This window comes from Heptranchias perlo, chromosome 20 (assembly GCF_035084215.1).
Source record: "Heptranchias perlo isolate sHepPer1 chromosome 20, sHepPer1.hap1, whole genome shotgun sequence".
NCBI lineage: Eukaryota > Metazoa > Chordata > Chondrichthyes > Hexanchiformes > Hexanchidae > Heptranchias > Heptranchias perlo.
The window spans coordinates 11,302,270-11,322,230 of NC_090344.1; the positions used below are offsets into that span (position 1 = coordinate 11,302,270).

At 43.4% G+C, this 19,961-nt stretch overlaps 4 non-coding genes across 4 annotated transcripts; 1 reads left to right on the forward strand and 3 right to left on the reverse strand.

The window, feature by feature from the left end:
* Nucleotides 1-1,421: 1,421 nt before the first annotated feature.
* trnat-agu (transfer RNA threonine (anticodon AGU)) lies at nucleotides 1,422-1,495 on the reverse strand. Its single transcript has one exon. It is a non-coding gene; the product is annotated as a tRNA-Thr (tRNA).
* A 4,205-nt stretch (nucleotides 1,496-5,700) lies between these two features.
* On the forward strand, nucleotides 5,701-5,789 carry trnap-agg (transfer RNA proline (anticodon AGG)). Its single transcript is given in 2 exon segments — nucleotides 5,701-5,736; nucleotides 5,754-5,789. It is a non-coding gene; the product is annotated as a tRNA-Pro (tRNA).
* A 5,054-nt stretch (nucleotides 5,790-10,843) lies between these two features.
* Nucleotides 10,844-10,925, reverse strand: trnas-gcu (transfer RNA serine (anticodon GCU)). Its single transcript has one exon. It is a non-coding gene; the product is annotated as a tRNA-Ser (tRNA).
* A 3,255-nt stretch (nucleotides 10,926-14,180) lies between these two features.
* trnat-agu (transfer RNA threonine (anticodon AGU)) lies at nucleotides 14,181-14,254 on the reverse strand. The gene has a single exon. It is a non-coding gene; the product is annotated as a tRNA-Thr (tRNA).
* Nucleotides 14,255-19,961: the final 5,707 nt, after the last annotated feature.

Below are 19,961 nucleotides of genomic sequence, written 5' to 3' on the forward strand. Positions count from 1 at the left end.
TTGTTCACAATTTATCGGTGCTGGGACAACTGTTGTTCACAATTTGTCGGTGCTGGGACCACTGTTGTTCATAATTTATCGGTGGTGGGACAACTGTTCACAATTTATCGGTGCTGGGACCACTGTTGTTCACAATTTACATTAATGATTTGGTCACAGGAATCGGAAATACAATTTCAAAATTGACAGACGGCACCTAATTGGGAGCTGTAGTTAATACAAAAGAAAAATGCGAAAAATACAGGAAGACGTCAGTAAACTTGCAAAATGGGCGTGTAAATGGCAAATTAGTTTCAATATTTATTGTGTATTCCCTTCCCTTGTTTGCCCTCCCTAAATGCGATACCTCATTCTCCAGATTGAATTGCATTTGCCACTATTCTATCCACCTGTCCAGTCCACTGATATTTTCCTGCAGTCCACAGCTTCCCTCCTCCCCATCAACCACACGACCAATTTTTGTATCTTCTGCAAACTTGTTAATAATACCTCCTACATTTAAATCCAAATCAATGATCTGTGCTACGAAAAGCAGCGACCTCGTACGGAGCCCTGCGGAACCCTACTCGAGACAGCCTTGGAGGCACAAAAACACCCGTCGACAATTACCCTTTGCTTGCTGCCACTCAGTCAATTTTGGATCAACTTGCCAATTTCCCTTGGATCCAATGGGCTTTTACATTTTTGAACAATCTGCCATGTAGGAATTTGTCAAAAGCCTCACTAAAATCGATGTAGACTACAAAAAACGCACTACCCTCATCGACCTTCCTTGATACCTCCACAAAATATTCAATTCAAACGACCTTCCCTCAACAAATCCATGCTGACTGTCCTTCATTAATCCGTGCCTTTTTAAATGAAGATTAATACTTTCCCCCAGAATTGTGCTCAATATAGAGGTTAGGCTGACTGGCCTGCAATAATTCGATCTATCCCTTTCTCCCTTTTTGAACAACGGTACAACTTCAACAGTCTTCCAATCCTCCGGCATCACATCTGTAGCCAGGGAGGATTGGAAAATGATGGTCAGAGCCTCCGCTATTTCCTTCCTTGCTTCTGGTAACAGCCTGGGATGTATTTCATCCGGGCCTGGCGATTCAGGTGGAGTGATTTGGGGACTTCCTTTCCCTCTTTGCAAACGTTTGCACCGCAGGTCAAGATCACAAGTCCAGGTCCAAATTAGGACCACTTCCGGGTTTGAACCTCAAATCGTGAATGAAACCACGACCACAACGAGCCCAGAAACAAGAACGTGTCTTTAAATTAACGTGTTACAGACACATTCCATGAGAGGTCTGTCTGCACAATGAAAGGGCGTTTTTGAACAGTCATTCGGTTATCCGTTTCCTCCTGAACAAACACCACAGTGTTATTTTGTCGCTCAATTCCACAAATTAGGTAAAATAACCAGCTGCACAAGGCACTGCTGGGAGTTGAACCCAGGATCTTCTGTTTACTAGACAGACGCTTTAACCAACTAAGCCACAGCGCCAATTGATGACACTTTATCTCCACCTCCTCTCATTAATATCTATCAGCGACACTTCACTTTTGGGGGTTCAGGCCGTTTTGTCTTTGTCTGTTTCGCTTGTCCGTTCACCTGTGCATTCCGACACTGACTGGATTTCTCGCTGTGTTTATCTTTGTGTATCCATCAGTGCGTTGTTACACGGATGATTATGTGTGATTGTATTTGTTACATCAAATAAATTCGGGGATCAGACAATTCTCGCTCTGACATTGGAGAACTATTGAGCCGAACTTTACAGCGAAGTGTTGTTTATTGTCGTGCTGAAACTAAAAAAAAGCGTAAGAGGAGCAAAAAAGGAAAAGGAGAAAAACTTGTGAGGGAAAATTAGGACAACTCTCAAGGTTTTTCCAAATATATTAAGAGAACGAAGGGAGGCTTGGAGTAATGTGGGCCGCTTGAAGACAGATGGAGGTGATATTGTAATTGAAAATCAGGAAATGGCAGAGTTGCTAAATTTTTACTTAGCATCGGTCGTCACAGAAATGGATGAGGCTAACATAGCAGAGACACGAGGAAAGCTGTTAATAAATCAAGGGGTTTCGTTTTAGTAAAATAATGGCAATGGAGAAAATAATTAGGCTAAAGATAGACAAATCTCCAGGACCTGATGTTTACCATCCCAGGGGATTGAAAGGAACAAGTGAGGAAATTGTACATGCTTCAGTCATGATCGATCAAAACTCTCTTGATTTAAGAATTGTTATTTAACGAAGCGCATCTTGATTGGAGGCTTCTGTTTGAGAAAGATCTCGAAGTGATAATTGAGAGACCGAAAATGAAGCTGTTTGGCAGGAGCGCTGATGCTGTCGGTTGTTCGCTGCTCTCGTGTTGCACAATTATTGAGCGTGCGTTACTTATTTATAGCAGTATGGACTCCAGAAATGACCAGGGTGTGAGTTCGAGCGTCTTCTAAAACAATCAAACCTTTTACTCCGAACATTTTGACTGGAGTTCAATGTACAACTGGTATGTTCAATAACGCATCTACTTCTCAGTGTTCCCATGGGAGCTCTTGGGTTCCTCCGGCCTGCCGTCTTGCAATAGCAGGTGCCAGTTTACTTGTTCATAGGGGGAGAGGGGGCTTTTAGCGGCAGCTCATATGGCAAAGGGGCCGGTACGAGATCTTTAAATCTAAAGAACCAAACAAACAATTCTTCTTTTCGTTGAGCCGATATTCATCGGTTGGAAGTTTCGTGTTGGCAAAATTTGGAAGGGAAATATTCTGCCTGGTGTCACTGTGTAACGGAAGAAATTATTCAGCTTCCAGATGTTAATACGCTGAAAGGTCGAGAGGCCTTTTCCAACTCCCGTGTGGGACAAGTTCAGCATTTGAGCCGCTGGGTAAAGTGTTATTTTAATTGGTGCAAACGAATGACAAGACATTTGGCACATAGAAGAAGAATTGTAAACTCACGAGTTCACTGTCCATGTTTCTTACATCATGTTCAACAGGAACAAGGATTCTCCTCAACACGTTGCTGAGAATTTTATCAAACGGACCTCACCCTTGCTCGCCGGCTGCAGGGATGATTCAGAGGCCTCCCATGAATATGTACGATGGGAGCTTATGTAGTATCGAGCCTGAGTAGCTCAGTCGGTAGAGTATCAGACTTTCAAAGTGGGCAGTGAGCTGAAGGTCCAGCGTTTAACTCCCTGTCCAGGCTCCAGATTTCGGAACAGCTGGCAAGCTGTGTCTTTGCAGCGGGACCTGCGATGTGTTGTCAAAGTTTCGATCGTATCTTGTATCCCAGGGATGGGCAGTAATGCGCTGTCTGAGGCGGTTCCCGATCAGGAATTCAACTTTACTGTATTAGTTCACTGTATTAATTTCGCAAAACTCATTAAACTCTGTAAAAAAGACGAATACTTGTTCAAATCGCCATTGATCAACCAGTAACTTTCTGTTTCCGGCTGAAAGAAATGATAAATTTTTTATGCGTTAATTCACCAGGCCGAATTTAGGGCGTTCAGAGGGGAAGTGAAAAAGGAAATGAGAGGCAAAGAGAAATATGACTATGGACTGACGGCCAACATAAAAGGGAATCCAAAAGACTTCGACAGGCATGTAAACAGTAAACGGGTAGTAAGGGGAGGGGTGAGGCCGATTCGGCACGATAAAGGAGATCTACTCATGGAGGCAGAGGGGATGGCCGATGTAACAAATGAGTATTTTGCATCTATCTTTACCAAGAAGACAGAGTCTCAGCAAAGGAAGTTATCGTTGAGATACTGGATGGTCTAAAAATTGATAAAGAAGAGGCACTTGAACGGCTGGCTGTACTTAAAGTAGATAAGCCACCACGTCCGGATGGGATGCATGCTAGGTTGTTGAGGGAAGTAAGGGTGGAAATTGCGGAGGTACTGGCCATTATCTATCAACATGTGTGTGGTGCCAGCGAACTGGAAAATTGCAAAGGTTACACCCTTGTCCAAAAAAGGGTGTACGGCTAAACCCAGCAATTATAGGCCAGTCAGTTTAACCTCAGTGGTGGGGAAACGTTCAGAAACCATAACCCGGGACAGAATTAACAGCCACTTGGGCGAGGGTGGATTGATTAGGGAAAGGCAGCACGGATTTGTTAAAGGCAAATCGTGTTTAACTGACCTGTTAGAGTTTTTTGATGAGGTAACAGAGAGGATAGATGAGGGCAATTTAGTTGATGTGGTGTATAAGGACTTTCAAAAGGTGTTTGCTAAAGTGCCACATGGTGGGCTTCTCATCAAGATTGCGGCCCATGGAATAAACGGGGCAGAAACAACATAAATGCAGAATTGACGAACAGCAGGAATCAGATTACTGGTGAACTGTTGTTTTTCGAACAGGCGAGAGGTGCACAGTGGCGTTCCCCAGGGATCAGTGCTGGGACCAGTGCTTTTCCTGATATATATTAATGACTTGGACTTGAGTGCACAGAGCACAATTTCAAAATTTGCAGATGAAACAAAACTTGGAAGGGTAGTGAACAGTGATACGGATAGTAATAGACTTCAAAGGATATAGACAGGCTGGTGGCATGGGCGGAGACGGGGCAGATGAAATTTAACGCAAGAAAAATGCGAAGTGATACATTTCGGTCGGAAAAACGAGGAGAGGCAAAATAAACTCCAGGGCACAAATGTAAAAGCGGTAGAGGAACAAAGAGGGGTTTATGTGTACAAATCGTTGAATGTGGCAGGGCAGGTTGAGAAATCGGTTAAAAAGCATACGAGATCCTGGGCTTTAGAAATAGATGTATAGAGTACAAAAGTACAAAAGTATAGAAGTCAGGATGAAACTTTATAACACACTGGTTCGAACACAACTGAAATTTTGTGTGGGGTTCGGGACACCGCACTTCAGGAAAGATGTGAAGGCCTTCGAGGGGGTGCAGAAAAAAATACTGTCAGAATTCCAGGGATAAGGGACTTTACTGACGTGGATAGACCGGAGAATCTGAGGTTGTTCTCCTTGGAACAGAGACGGTTTTGTAGAGATTTGATAGAGGTATTCAAAATCATGAAGGATCTCGGCATGGAAGATGGAGAGAAACTGTTCCCATTGGCGGAAGGGTCAAGAACCAGAGGACATAGATTTAAAGTGATTGGCAAAATAACCAAAGGTGACATGAGGAAAAACTTTTTTACACAGCGAGAGGTTCGGATCTCAATGCACTGCCCGAGGGTGTGATGGAGGCAGATTCAATCATGGCCTTCAAAGGGGAGCTGGATAAGTACTTGAAAGGAAAAAAAATGCAGGGCTTCGGGGAAAGGCGGGGGAGTGGTTCTAGCTGGATTGCTCTTGCAGAGATCTCGCACGGACTCGATGGCGCGAATGGCCTCTTTCCGTGCTGTCAGCTTTCTATGATTCAATTCTATGTGCAGGTTGCAATGCAAAGGGAACAGAGCGTGCCACAAATCGACACGACTCTGAGTATCCTCACAAGCAATGTATTTTAAGAGCAACTAATTCTGAAACGTCTTACTTGATAACTCAAGTCGTGCACTCGAAAGCAATTTGGTAAAGGGAGACTAATATTGGTGAATGGAAATAGTTAGTGCACAACTTGATATTGCTGTCCACCCGAACAGAAAACGAGATTGAATGGATCGAAGTGGTCTGAAAGGATGGTCGAGCGGCTGTGAGACGCAACCAACATTTACACTGGCTGCAAAACTACAGTAACAGTGGCTCGTTGGTCTAGGGGTATGATTCTCGCTTAGGGAGTTTCATTGAGTGATATGCGAGAGGTCCCGGGTTCAAATCCCGGACGAGCCTGCATGTTTTTCTCCTTTGAGTGAAAAGTCACCAATTGTCTTCTCACATCTTTTCAGTTTTGCTGTTGGGAGAACTGAATTATATCCAGAGGATGTTTGAGCTCCAGTGGACTGAATGCCGAAGTTTCGTCGGCGCAATACACATTAAGCAAATAAAATGTCTCAAGATGATGAGGAGATTGAAACTGAATTTGGATTTTTCCCAATTCAGGCGGATATTTGATGACGGGATAGAAAGCCACATATCCAAGTTTGCCGATGACACCAAGATGGGCAGCATTGTAAGCAGTGCAGATGGAAACATAAAATTACAGAGAGGCATTAATATAATAAATGAATGGGTAAAATTGTGGCAAATCGATATGAATTTCGTCAAGTGTGAGGTCATCCACTTTGGACCTAAAAGGATAAATCAGAGTACTTTCTAAATGGTGAAAAGCTCGAAACAGTGGAGGTCCAAAAAGACTTTGGGGTCCATGAACATACATCATTAAAATGTCATGGACAGGTACAAAAAATAATCAAAAAGATTAATGGAATGTTGGTCTTTATATCCAGAGGACTAGATTCAAGGTGATCGGCATTATGATACAGCTATACAAAGCTCTGGTTCGACCACACCTGGAGTATTGCCTTCAGTTCTGGGCAACGCACCTTAGGAAGGATATATTGGCTATAAAGGGAGTGCAGCGTCTATTTACTAGAATGTTGCCTGGACTCCACAGTTTAAATTACGCGGAGAGATTACATAAACTCGGGTTTGCCTCGAATTCAGTAGATTAAGTGCTGATTTGATCGAACATTTCAAAATATGAAGGGGAACTGATGGGGTAAACAGAAAAAAAAAGATTTCCGCCCGTTAGCGTGTCCAGGACTCGGGGACGCAGCCTAAATATTAGGGTCAGGACTTTCAGGAGTGAAGTTGGGAAACACCTCTGCAAGCAAAGGGAGGTAGAAGTTTGGAACTCTCTTCCGCAAACGGCAGTTGATGCGAGCTCAATTGTTCATTTTAAAACTGAAATTGATAGATTTTTGTTAACCAAAGGCATTCAGGGACATGGGGCTAAGGTGATAATATGCAGTTAGGTTACATATCAACCAGGATCTCACTGAATTGCGCATAAGGCTCGAGGGGCCAAATAGTATACTTTTGCTCTTCAGCTCCTCATTGTTACAGAATGATCCTGCATTGTATCGGGAATCGAACCAAGGTCTCCAGCGTAACAAGTAAGAATTCGACCCCAAGCACCATCAATGCGCGCGTTTGGAACAGCAGCATGTGTCCATTTGGAATCCGATCTGAATGAACATGCCGTTTACAGCTGCGGCGGCCGAGTGTTTAAAGCGTTGGACTCAAAATTCAATTGAGGTTTTCCTGCGCAGGTTTGAATTCTGCTCGCAGAGCTACTGTTTAAAGATCACTTCAGTGCTGAAATAGATTGATTGGAGTTAATTGACCGCATTTATCTCTCTCCCAGAATGAGAGATTCTCCAGCGAGGCCGATGCTTTCAACTTGTGTCCAATCTTCTCTTGCAAGATTTCAAGATCCAAGAAGGAATCTCTCCCAATCTGTAACTTAAATTCTGCTAGTTTGCAAAACCTGACATTTATACTCTTTATTTTCTTTGCATGCATCTCTCCATCTCTCCATGTCTCTGTCTCTTGTCTCTCTGTATTGTCCACAATGGACTTCTCAGGCTTCCTTGAACGGCGATGGCTGATCTAACCTGCAACAATAGCAGAGAAGGTTAAAGAAAAAAAAGACTGAGGAAGTCGGAAAAGGAAAGGTGCAACCCAGCTGATAAATTCGTAGCTAATGTTTCCACATCCTTGGCTCTTCGTTCTCATGGTGAATGAAAGCAGCAATTTGAGTAAAGTGTACTTATGGTAGAGTGTAAACTATGACGGTGCCGAGACAGACGACAATGTAGTTTCAGAGTAATTCATTCTGTAAAGTGTTACTTGATAATACAAGTCGTACATTCAAAACAAATTTGATAAAGAGAGACGAATATTGTTGATCTGAAATAATTAGTTTAGAACCTGATATTGCTCTACATCGTATATCGTACAAGAAAGCGAGTTTGGATGGCCATGGTGTTCTGAAAGGATGGCGGATCGGCTGCGTGGCAGCGAAATTTTACAGTGGCTGCACGGCTCTGTTCCCAGTTGGACTTTGGATCTGATTCTCGCTCAGGGAGTTTCACTGGTTCAAATCCCGGTATGAGCCCCCTTGCTTCCCCATTTTTCGTCAAAAACCACCAATTGGCTTCTCACATCTTTGAAGCAAGTGCAGAAGGCAGGTTTGACTTATCTCCAGCCGAGCATGTTTGAACACCAGAGGAGAGAATGCAGAGGGTATGTCCACGAAAGACAAGTGGACGAAATGAAGATAATCTTTCAAGAAGTTGTGCAGATTGAAGCCGGCACATGAATTTATCCCAATTCAGGCGATCTCATGGGTACAGATACAAAAGGTAAAGGAAGCTGCATTGGCCTGGAACCAAACCCCTGGTTTCCCGTCGCAGGCGTGGATTCTACACTGAACCACCAATCCACACACGGCTGCAGGCTGCACGTGGAGCGTTGGATACAAGTCTGGAACATGCAGTCTGGTAGAGTTCCTGGGATAAGCCAGCGCAGTCTCCAACCGCGTGCTACCTGTGGGTGACCAAACGAGTGGGTCAAGCATGGTCTTGAAATTCACTGAGATTCGAAATCACTTCACACCGCCACTGTAAAATGGTCAAATAAATAAGAGCTGTCGTTACCAGGCAGTGTTTACTTTTTTCAGAAATAATGTAAGAATCCAGCCCTATGTACACGTCTAAGATTTCACGGCATGCGACGAATTTCCTTTAAGCTGCCACCTCAATTCTGCTCAATCACAGAATTGGAGATTTATACTATTTTTCTTTGCATGTATCTATCTATCTCTGTCTGCGTTTCTTCACTTTCGCTGTTGATCCCTAATGGACTTATCAGGCTTCCTTCAACGGCCAGGTCTGCAAACCCGGGATGGGAAAAGGCTGTCGGTTCTTCGTCCAATTGTTGGATTTCAACGGGATGAGATTTGCTATTTTCCGTCTCCGTTTTCGGAAAAAATAAACCCAGATGGGATTCCCCGTCCTCGGGTCCCGTCACCTTCGGGTAATGGGAATGAACCCGATCTAGCACTCGATTTAATATCTGTATTCTCATTGTTTAACAATAAAATTATAGGGATATATTTATTTTGAGGACACATTTTATAAATGAACACATTACAGACTTATTCGAAAACTAGAAGCACGTGGGATTAAAGGGTCGGTGGAAACGTGGACAAGTAATTGGCTAAAGGATAGGAGGCAGAGATTCGTGGTGAACGGATGTTTTTCTGATTGGAGAGAAATATGCAGTGGGATCCCCCAGGGGTCGGTATTAGGATTATTGATTTTCTTGTTATATATAAATGACTTGGATGTGGCAATAGGGAGTACAATTTCGAAGTTTGCGGATGATACAAAACTTGGTAACGTGGTAAATAGTGAGCAAGATAATAGCAGACTTCAGGAGGACAACGACAGACTGGTGAAATGGGCGGTCACGTGACAGATTTAACGCCGATCAGTGTGAAGTGATGCACTTTTGGAAGAAGAACATGGAGAGGCAGTATAATCTAAATGGAACTATTTATGGGGGGTTCTAAGAGCAGAGGGACCTGGGGGTTCATATTCAGAAAACAGGGCAAGTTAATAAGGTGATTAAGAAAGCGTATGGGATACTTGGCTTTGTGAATCGGGGCATTGAATATTTAAAAAGGAAATCATACTAATCCTTACAAATCATTGGTTCGGCCTCAGCTGAAGTATATTGTACAGATCTGGGCACCACACTTTAGGATGAAAAGGCAGTGAAGAGGATTCAGAGCAGGTTGACCTGGATGACACCAGTGCTGAGGGACTTCAGTTATGTGGAGAGATTGGAGAAGCTGGGATTGTTCTCCTTACAACAGAGATGGTTAACGGGAGACCTAATAGAGATATTCAAAATAATGAGGGGTTTTGAAAGAGCAAGTAGGGAGAAACTGTTTCCTCTGGCAAGTGGGTCGGTAACCAGAGATCACAGATTTAAAATAATTGGCAAAAGAACAAGAGGGGAATTGAGAAGAATTTTTTTCACACAGAGGGTTGTTAAGATCAGGAACGCACTTCCTGAAAGGATGGTGGAAGCAGATTCCATTGGATCATTTAAAAGGCAATTGGACATAATTGAAGAGGACTAATTTGCAGTGTTATGGGGAAAAATCTGGGGTGTGGGTCTAATTTGGACAGATCTTCGAAAAAGCCGACACTGGCACGACGGCCGAATGGCCTCCTTCTGTGCTGTAATATTCTATGATTCTCTGATTACCTTCTGAATCATTGCAATTGATGCTATTCAGTGTTGAGCAACCAAGAAAATTATAACCGTGAAATTCGGCTTTTCCATTCCCTTATGAATACCGCAGATTATAATGCCCAGGCGGGGGTGGGACTGAATGGGGGATAGAGTGCGGAGCTTGGAATGGAAGCTCATCAGAATGAACTTGGTCTCATCAGTTTTTGTTATTTTTCCTACCAGTTGCCCGAAACAGGCGGTGAACCTTCTTCTCGAGAGAGGATCGTCATTACAGTTCAGAAGGAACAAGGTCTCAAGAAAATCGGGTAAAACGCACACAGAATGATCCGGGACTTACAGCACACCCCTTTTAAATAGACACAGATACGGAATAATCCGGGACGAACAGTACGTCCCTTTTTAACGGACACGCACACGGAATGATCCGGTCATAAATCTTCATTGTGGTCCATAAGTTTCTCTGACGTTGACCATAAGATTTACTCTTTTTACAATGACACCAATGTACACTCTGATATTTCGCGATCTCACAATCTCAACACCTTCCTGGAAGGAACTGTTGCTGATTTCAGCAAACAATGCAAAACCCTCCGTCTGCCGTTTCGAGAAGGATGGGACTTCGACCAGATCTTCTGGGTGGACTGAATGAGAGAAACAAAATTTAAACAAAATAACGACGAGGATGGGATTCGAACCCACGCGTGCATAGCACAATGGATTAGCAGTCCATCGCCTTAACCTCTCGGCCACCTCGTCGCATGGTGAAATAAGCGAAAGCTCCTTTATTCAAAATGAAAATACTGGCAATGTTGCCAAACTGAAATGAAAACTGTAAATGTGTTTATCCTCAGCAGGTCAGGCAGAATCTTTCGACATAGAAACAGAGTTCACGTTTCAGGTCGATGACCATCACATGAGTATTCCAACTCACTCAACTTGCGCCTTGTCGATGGTTGAACGGCTTTAGGGAATTAGAAGGTGAGTGACTTGGCTCAGAATATCCAGCCTCTGACCTGCTTTTGTAACCACAGTATTTATGTGGCTGGTCCAGTTATGTTTCTGGTTAATGATAACCACTAGTATGTTGATGGTGGCGGTTCGGCGATGTTAATACCAAATCCCAGCAGAAGAGATTTACTGTAAAGATTCCAGGGATGAGGGGAATAAGTTTCATGGATCGATTGGAGAAGCTGGGGTTGTTCTGCTTGGAACAGAGACGGTGACGAGGAGATTTGATAGAGGTATTCAAAATCATGAAGGATCCAGACAGAGTCGATAGAGAGAAACTGTTCCTATTGGCGGAAGGTTCAAGGACCAGAGAACATCGATTGAAGTTGTTTGGCAAAAGAACCAAAGGTGACATGAGGAAAAACTTTTCTACACAGCGAGTGTTTCGGATCTGGAATACACCGCCCGAGGGGGTGGTGGAGGCAGATTCAATCATCTTCTTCAATAAGGAACTGGATAAGTATTTGAAACGAAAGAAAATGCAGGGCGACAGGGAAAGGGTGGGGGAGTGGGTCTATCTGGATTGCACTTGCAGAGAGCCGGCACGGACTCGATGTGCCGAATGGCCTCTTTTCGTGCTGTGACCTTTCGATGATTCTATTCTATTTGTGGGAGGCGATGCGAAGCGACCGGAGCGTGACGTAAATCGACCTGCTCATGTACATTCCCTGATAATAAATCCTAGTGTGATGCAAAGAAGACATTCATAATTATGGTGCATATCTTTTATATTATACTGACTATAAGAGGTACTGGGTTCACCAGGGCGCCATTGTGCACATTGATTGATACTTCACCGAGATCACACCTTGCAATCCCAACACCTCCGTCTAAGAAACAGTTGGGTGGCAATCCAGAATTTGCTGAATTGTGCAAATAGGTTTAAACCAGCAATGCGGAAAAGCACTTGTATTAAAGAAGGGTTTTTGGTGAGGCGGCCAAAATGAAAAACTCCACAAATTCTGGCAGCAGTGCGATTCGAGCCCACATAATTCAGAGATGGAAGCCAGCATCTGAGACAGCGAAGTTACTCACGCACATGGCAAACCCTTCAGATCTGATGATTCAGGTCATGGAGCTGAAACATTACCTCTGGTTCTTTTTCCACAGGTGCTGCCTGACCTGCTCAGCGTTTTCAGCATTTTCTGTTTTCATTTTTGTGATTTCACAATGGCTGTTTTCCTGAAAACACCCATTTTGACCCAAGGACAAAGCTCGCACTTTACTTTCCCCACGCGCTTAAAGTCTGCCGTTTCGGAACAAAATCCCCTCCGCGCCGAGCTTTCAAAGGACCTTTCGCTCACGGCCAACCTCCTGTAATCGACACTTTTTCACCATTGCCGCTCTTTTCATTTCTCCTCATTCCTTTACAATCGGACATTTCCACAGACCTATTACGATCAAGCAGAACATTTCCGACTTTCCTGCACCGCCCAGATTGCCAAAAGTGCAGCTTTCATCCGTCTTTCGCAGCTATGTCGCGCCGCCCGTCTCTCCCGCAAATCAACTGCTCGGGGAAAAGCGCGAACGACCATGGAAACAAAACCCAGTTCTTCAGTTAACATCCCCCGTGTCACAAGATACCCCGTGGAAATTTCACGGAAAAGTATGCGCTGTCCTTCCGAATGCCAGCCCTGCTTTCTTTGAGCTTGTCTCTGGAGCAGATGGAAATGTATCGACTGGTTTCAAGGCACACATGAACATTGATGCGAACGGGACATGTGCCCCCGAGAAACCGCGGTCGATGTCGAGCAAACTTAAATGTGAAAGTGAGTGTTAGAGTAGGCAAGGCCGCAGGAAAGTCTCAATGAAATAGACCATGATTGTGGAAGGAAGAAAAAGCTGGAGGCAGCGGCGGGTCTGAATTTTGGATCATCCAACAGAGACACATGAGAGAACAAAAACAGGATCCAGACAAAGGTGCTGGGGCAGAAAGAAAAAGCACGAAATAAGAAGAATGACATGAGAGTGAAAGAAAGAATGGGAGAGAGGGAGGTGAATGGAAGAAAGAGAGAAAGAAAGATAGAAGGGAGAGACAAAATCAAGCGTGCAATACTCACCCCGCAAATGGGCGCTGCTCCCAATCGGCTGCACTTCGCCCCACAGACCCTCATCCCATTCAGACCATCCGACAATACACTGTCAATGTTGTGCAGTGAAACATAGAGTTTAAAGGTATAAAGACACTCACACCGTCCTACAATACACTGTCAATGCTGTGCAGTGAAACATAGAGTTTAAAGGTATAAAGACACTCACACCGTCCTACAATACACTGTCAATGCTGTGCAGAGAGACAGAGAGTTTAAAGGTATAGAGATACTCACCTTTTTTTTTCAAAAGTAGCACATCCCAGGAATAAGAGAGAGCGCGGGTTTGCTCTCCTGGTGTAGCTGAGGCTTGTCAGTCAAGAGTCCCCTCCTCCCAGTATTGGCTGTGGAGGAAGTACAGTGTAGATTTAATGAAATACCTTCAGCCTGACCGAGGTTATTCTGACTGGCCAGTAATTACTCGATCGATCTCTTTCTCCCTTTTAAACAACGGTACATCTTTAGCAGCCCTCCAATCCTCCGGCATCACACCTGTAACCAGGGAGGATTGGAAAACGATGGTCAGAGCCTCCGCTATTTCCTTCCTTGCTTCTATTAACAGCCTGGGATATATTTCGTCAGGGCCCGGGGATTCAGGTGGAGTGATTTGGAAACTTTCACTTTCCAGTTTTCAAAAGTTTGCACCGCTGGTCAAGATCACAAGTCTCGGTCAGAATTAGGACTACTTCCGGGTTTAAACTTCAAATCGTGAATTATACTCCGACCCCAACGAGACCAGAAACAAGAACGTGTTAGAGACACATTCAATGAGAGGTCTGTCTGAATAATGAAAGTGTGTTTTTGAGCAGTCATCTTGATATCTTTTCCCGCCTGAAACCTGAACAAATCCAAACACCACAGTGTGATTTTGTCGCTTCATTCCACAAATTAGGTGAAAATAATAAGTTGCATAAGGCACTGCTGGGAGTTGAACCCAGGATCCCCTGTTTACTAGACAGATGCTTTAACCAGCTAAGCCACAGCGCCAATTGGTGACAACCTGTTCACACCTCCTCTCAATAACATCTATCAGCGACACGTTATTGTCTGTTCGGGGTTCAGACCGTTTGATTTTGTCGATTTCGCTTGTCCGTTTCCCTGTTCATCCCGATGCTTCCTGCATTTTTTCGCTGTGTTCATCTTTGTGTATCCATCAGTGCATTGATACACCGATGATTATGTGTGCTTGTGTTTGTTACATTAAATAAATTCGGGGATCAGACAATTCTCTCTCTGACAGTAAAGAACTATTGAGCCGAACTTTATTGCAAAGTATTATTTATTGCGGTGCTGAAACTAAAAACCGGAAGAGGAACAATCAGGGAAAAGGAGAAAAACCTGTGAGGGAAAATGAGGACAACAATCAAGATTTTTACCAGTACATGAAGAGAAAGAAGGGTGACTAAGAGCAATGTGGGCCCTTTAAAGACAGATGGAGGTGATATTGTAATTGAATATCAGGAAATAGTAGAATTGCTAAATATTTACTTCACAGAAAAGGATGAGGATAACATACCAGAGACACGAGGACAACTGTAAATAAATCATGGGGATTCAGTACAAGTAAAATAATGGCAATGGAGAAAATAATTAGATTAAAGATAGACAAATCTCCAGGACCTGATCGTTACCACCCGAGGGGACGAAGAGGAATAGGCGAGGAAATTGTACATGATTTCGTCATGATCGTTCAAAATATCTTGATTCAGGAATTGGTCCTTTGATTGAAACATTGTCAATGTCACTCCATTATTTAGGATGGGTAGCAGAGATGAAGTTGGAAATTATAGACCCATTAGTCTGACGTCCGTGGTGGGGACGGTACCAGTATTCGTTATTAAGGAAGGAATGCCTGAGCACTTGGATAAATATGAAGTAATCAGAGAGAACCAGCATGGATTTATAAAGGGTAAGTCAAGTCCAACAAAGCTAGTTGAACTTTTTGAAGATATATCTAACGTGGTAGATAATGGAGTGTCCATGGATGTTGTATAATATTGAATTCCAGAAGGATTCGATAAGGTACCACAGAAGATAGTGTTAACATAAATGGGAGCGCGTAGAATTTAAAGCAACCTATCGAAACGGTTTGGGAGTTGGTTAGAAGGTGGGAGGAAGAGACCCGGTGTATAAATGACGTAGACGACGGAATAGACTTCCGCATATTCTGGCGATTTGGAGGAGGGGACCGAGTGTAATGCATCAAAGTTTGCAGATGATACAATGATGGGAGGGAAAGTAGAGAGTGAGGAGGACATAAAAAAACTACAAGGGGATATCAACAGGCTGGGTGAGTGGGCGGAGATTTGGCAGATGCAATGCAATATTGGAAAATGTGAGGTTATGCACTTTGGCAGAAAAAAATCAGAAAGCAAGTTATTATCTTAATGGTGAGAAACTGGAAAGTACTGCAGTACAAAGAGATCTGGGAGTCCTCGTGCAAGAAAGTCAAAAAGTTAGTATGCAGGTGCAGCAGGTGATCAAGAAGGCCAACGGAATGTTGGCTTTAATTGCTAGGGGGATTGAATATAAAAACAGGTAGGTATTGCTGCAGTTATATAAGGTATTGGTGAGACCGCACCTGGAATACTGCATACAGTTTTGGTGTCCATACTTAAGAAAAGACATACTTGCTCTCGAGGCGTTACAAATAAGGTTCACTCGGTTAATCCCGGGGATGAGGGGGTGGACATATGAGGAGAGGTTGAGTAGATTGGGACTCTACTCATTGGAGTTCAGAAGAATGAGAGGCGATCTTATTGAAACATATAAGATTGTGAAGGGGCTTGATCGGGTGGATGCCGTAAGGATGTTCCCAAGGATTGGTGAAACTAGAACTAGGTGGCATAATCTTAGAATAAGGGGCTGCTCTTTCAAAACTGAGAGGAGGAGAAACTTCTTCACTCAGAGGGTAGTAGGTCTGTGGAATTTGCTGCCCCAGGAAGCTGTGGAAGCTACATCATTAAATAAATTTAAAGCAGAAATAGACAGTTTCCTAGAAGTAAAGGGAATTAGGGGTTACGGTGAGCGGGCAGGAAATTGGACATGAATTTAGATGTGAGGTTAGGATCAGATCAGCCATGATCTTATTGAATGGCGGAGCAGGCTGGAGGGGCCGATTGGCCTACTCCTGCTCCTATATCTTATGTTCTTATGTTCTTATATACACGTTTGTCGCTGACACCAAGTTAGATGTCACAGTGAATATTGTAAATGGGAGCATAGGGAAACTGAAAGATTAAGTGAGTTGGCAAAATTGTGGCAGATGGAGTTACATAGAATTACAAAGAATGTACATCACGGAAACAGGCAATTCGGCCCAACTAGATTATGCCGGTGTTTATGCTGCAGACAAGCCTCCGCCAACCCCTCCTCATCTAACCGTATGTGCAGACCCTTATATTCCTTTCTCCTCCATGTGTTTATCTAGCTTCGCCGTCAACGAATCCATGCTATTCGCCTAAACTACTCCTTGTGGGAGCGAATTGCACATTCTAACCACTCTCTGGGTGAATGTGTTCCTCTTGAATGCCATATTGAATTAAATAGCGACTACCTTATAATCATGGCCCCAATGATTTGGAGTCCCCGCATTCACAAGTGCAAACACCTTATCTACGTCTAACCTATCAAACCCTTGCATATTCTTAAAGTCCGAAATCAGGTCACCCCTCAGCATTCTCATTTCTATACAGAAGAGCCCCAGTCTGTTCAAACTTTCAAAATGGGCAAGTGTGAGCTCATCTACTTTGGACTGAAGTAAGATAGATCAGAGTATTTTCTAAATGGTGAGAATCTCGGAACTGTGGAGGAGCAGAGAGATTTAGGGGTCCAAGTACAGAAATCGCTAAAAGCCAGTGGAATGTTAGAAAAATGAATTTGAATGTCTCATGGCATGTTGGCCTTTATTTCAGGGAAACCGGGATTCAAAGGGGGGAAGTATGTTCAGATAGAAATCCCTGCTGAGACCCCATTTAAAGTATTGCATTCAGTTCTGGGCACCACATCTCAGGAATGAAATATTGGCATTGCAGAGGGTGCAGCGCAGATTCACCAGAATGATACCGGGGCTAAAATGGTTAAATTATGAGGACAGGTTATGCGGAGGTCGGTCCTCATTTTTCTCTTATGAATCCGGCCCCATCCGTTTACTGTTGACGGCAGCGCGTCTGATACTAAGTCAGTCAGAATCGGATGCAAATCACATCACGGTCACAGCGGGTCTGGGACTGGCGACTGGTTTTACATTGTGTCTTTTTTAAGGGATAGGCTGTACATTGTTTGTATAATAATAATAATAAGTTTGATACAATTAAGTTTTTTTTCAGTTATTTCCCATTTCCACCCTCGCCAGTTTTATATAGTAACAGGTAACAATGTTTAAGGGATGTGATGCGCAATGTTGGTGGAATCAATGTAATTTAACTTGATACATTGAAGAATCTCTTGTCTATCCCAGGCTTTTACCTTATATTTAGACCCTCACCTAGTTTAAAATCGGTCACTCACTGATATAAATAAACCAATAACAACCCCGAAACCTCAGCGGGGATATTTGTTCCGATAATTAGTGACGGTCTCAATTTCCATTGAAATTACAATCGGCAAATCCCAGAGGCTGTTTCGGGTTTGACAAACTGTGAAACAGATTGTTTTAAAAGCCGAAAAAAGGGAAAACCTGGTGGTAGATATAAAGTTTTATATATTATCTCTTTCTGTTTCAGATTTACAATTTCTCTTTGTGTGTTGCTGACAGGAGCGGCTATAATGGAGCCCAGTGACTGGGTAATGAGCTGCACTGAGACATTGGCCTGTGTTACAGACTGGCTCGTTGGACCTGCTCATTTCGACTCATCTCATTGTCAGGAAACGGGAAATTACTGAAATTGAGGCTGGTGAATAACTGCTCGAAATACCAATCCTCTCCACCACTGGGGACTGAATCTTCCGACAAACAGGGATTTTCAATCGTGCAAGTTTCATTCACCTATTCTGCTCTTCGTTTCCCTGATCTGATTGGTGCGCCTTTCCCTTCAATTCAGGACTGATAGGAAAAACTCGATTTTACAGTCGATTTTCGGGTCATGACGTATAGTGATATTTCAAATAATTGAAATCGACCTTTATCAATCCCAATATCGTCACCTACACGTTTGACAAATGCAAAGCGGCTTCAATCACGGTTTTGCTGACACAACTCGTTCAAAGATACTGTCGGTAATTGGTGGGTCTTTCAAGTCATGACACGAACGTAACGGTTCGCACTGCCGTTTTCCCCAAGACACTTCAGATTCATGTGGAATGATTTCGCTTTGGGGGTTAAAACCATTCCCTCTTCACAAATCCGCGTTTGACCCCGTGTCTTTTAATATTTTTGATAAGCGATACCAATTCGGTTTGCCCCGTAGTGTGCATTACTTTTTAAATATTACAGATAAGCGGAGCACTTGAGCTGTCACAGCTGTGACTTTGACTTTTCTCCGTCTCCTCTCGATCTCACCGGCAACTGTCACGAACCACAATCTTCTGTCACAGTTCTCCATCAGAAAGTTCCGAGCCTCGGTTTTCAAATGAAATAACGCCCATCTCTTCAGTCACCGACAGCCCAGGGAGAGTTTCCCAGTTTCGTCTCACACTTTCCCCAAATCCTCCTTAAAGTACCATCAAAAATTGTCCCTAAGTTAATAATAATATAATTAAAAGTTCTTATCTTCTGGGGTTTTGTTTCAGATTCCATGGCTTTTAAAGATCACTGCGGATATTTATCGAAGTGCATCTTGATTGGAGGCTTCTTGGAGAAATCGGAGAAAGATCTCGAAGCTCTTGTAGCGCAAGCGGTCAGCGTGCGGCACTTTTATCAGCTTCAGAAATGCCCAGGTTGTGAGTTTCAGCCTCACCGAGAACAGACGAACATTTTACTCCGAACATTTTGACCGGAGTTCAAGGTACAACTGGTCTGTTCCGTCACGCATCTGCTTCTTAGTGTTCCCATGTGGGCACTTGGGTTCCTCTGGCCTACCGTCTTACAACAGTAGGTGCGAGTTTACTTGTTTACAGGGGGAGAGGGGGCGATTAGCGTCAGCTGATATGGCAAAGGCGCCGGTACGAAATCTTTAAATCTGAAGAACCAAACACACAATTCTTCTTTTCGTTCAGCGGATATTCATCGGTTTGGAAGTTTCGTGTGGGGAAAATTTGGAAGGGAAATCTGCTGCCTGGTGTCACTGTGTAACGGATGAAATTATTCAGCTTCCAGATGTTAATACATGAAAGGTCGAGAGGCCTTTTCCAACTCACATGTGGGGCAAGTTTAGCTTTTGAGCCACTGGATAAAGGGTTATTTTAATTGGTGCTAACGAATGAGAAGACATTTGGCACAAACAAGAAGAATTGTAAACTCAAGAGTTCACTGTCCATGTTTCTTACATCATGTTCAACAGAAACAAGGATTCTCCTCAACACGTTACTGAGAATTTTATAAAAGGGATCTTCAACTCAGGTCGACGTTCACGAAGGATAATTCAGAGTCCTACCATAAATTTGTACAATGGATCTTTTTCGTATATTGAGCCTGGGTCGCTCAGTCGGTAGACTCTGAGATTTCTCTTAGCGGCTCGTGATTTGAGTGTGCAGAAATCAAATCCTTGTTCAGGCAATAAACTTTGAAACAGCTGGCAAGTATCTATGTTTGCGG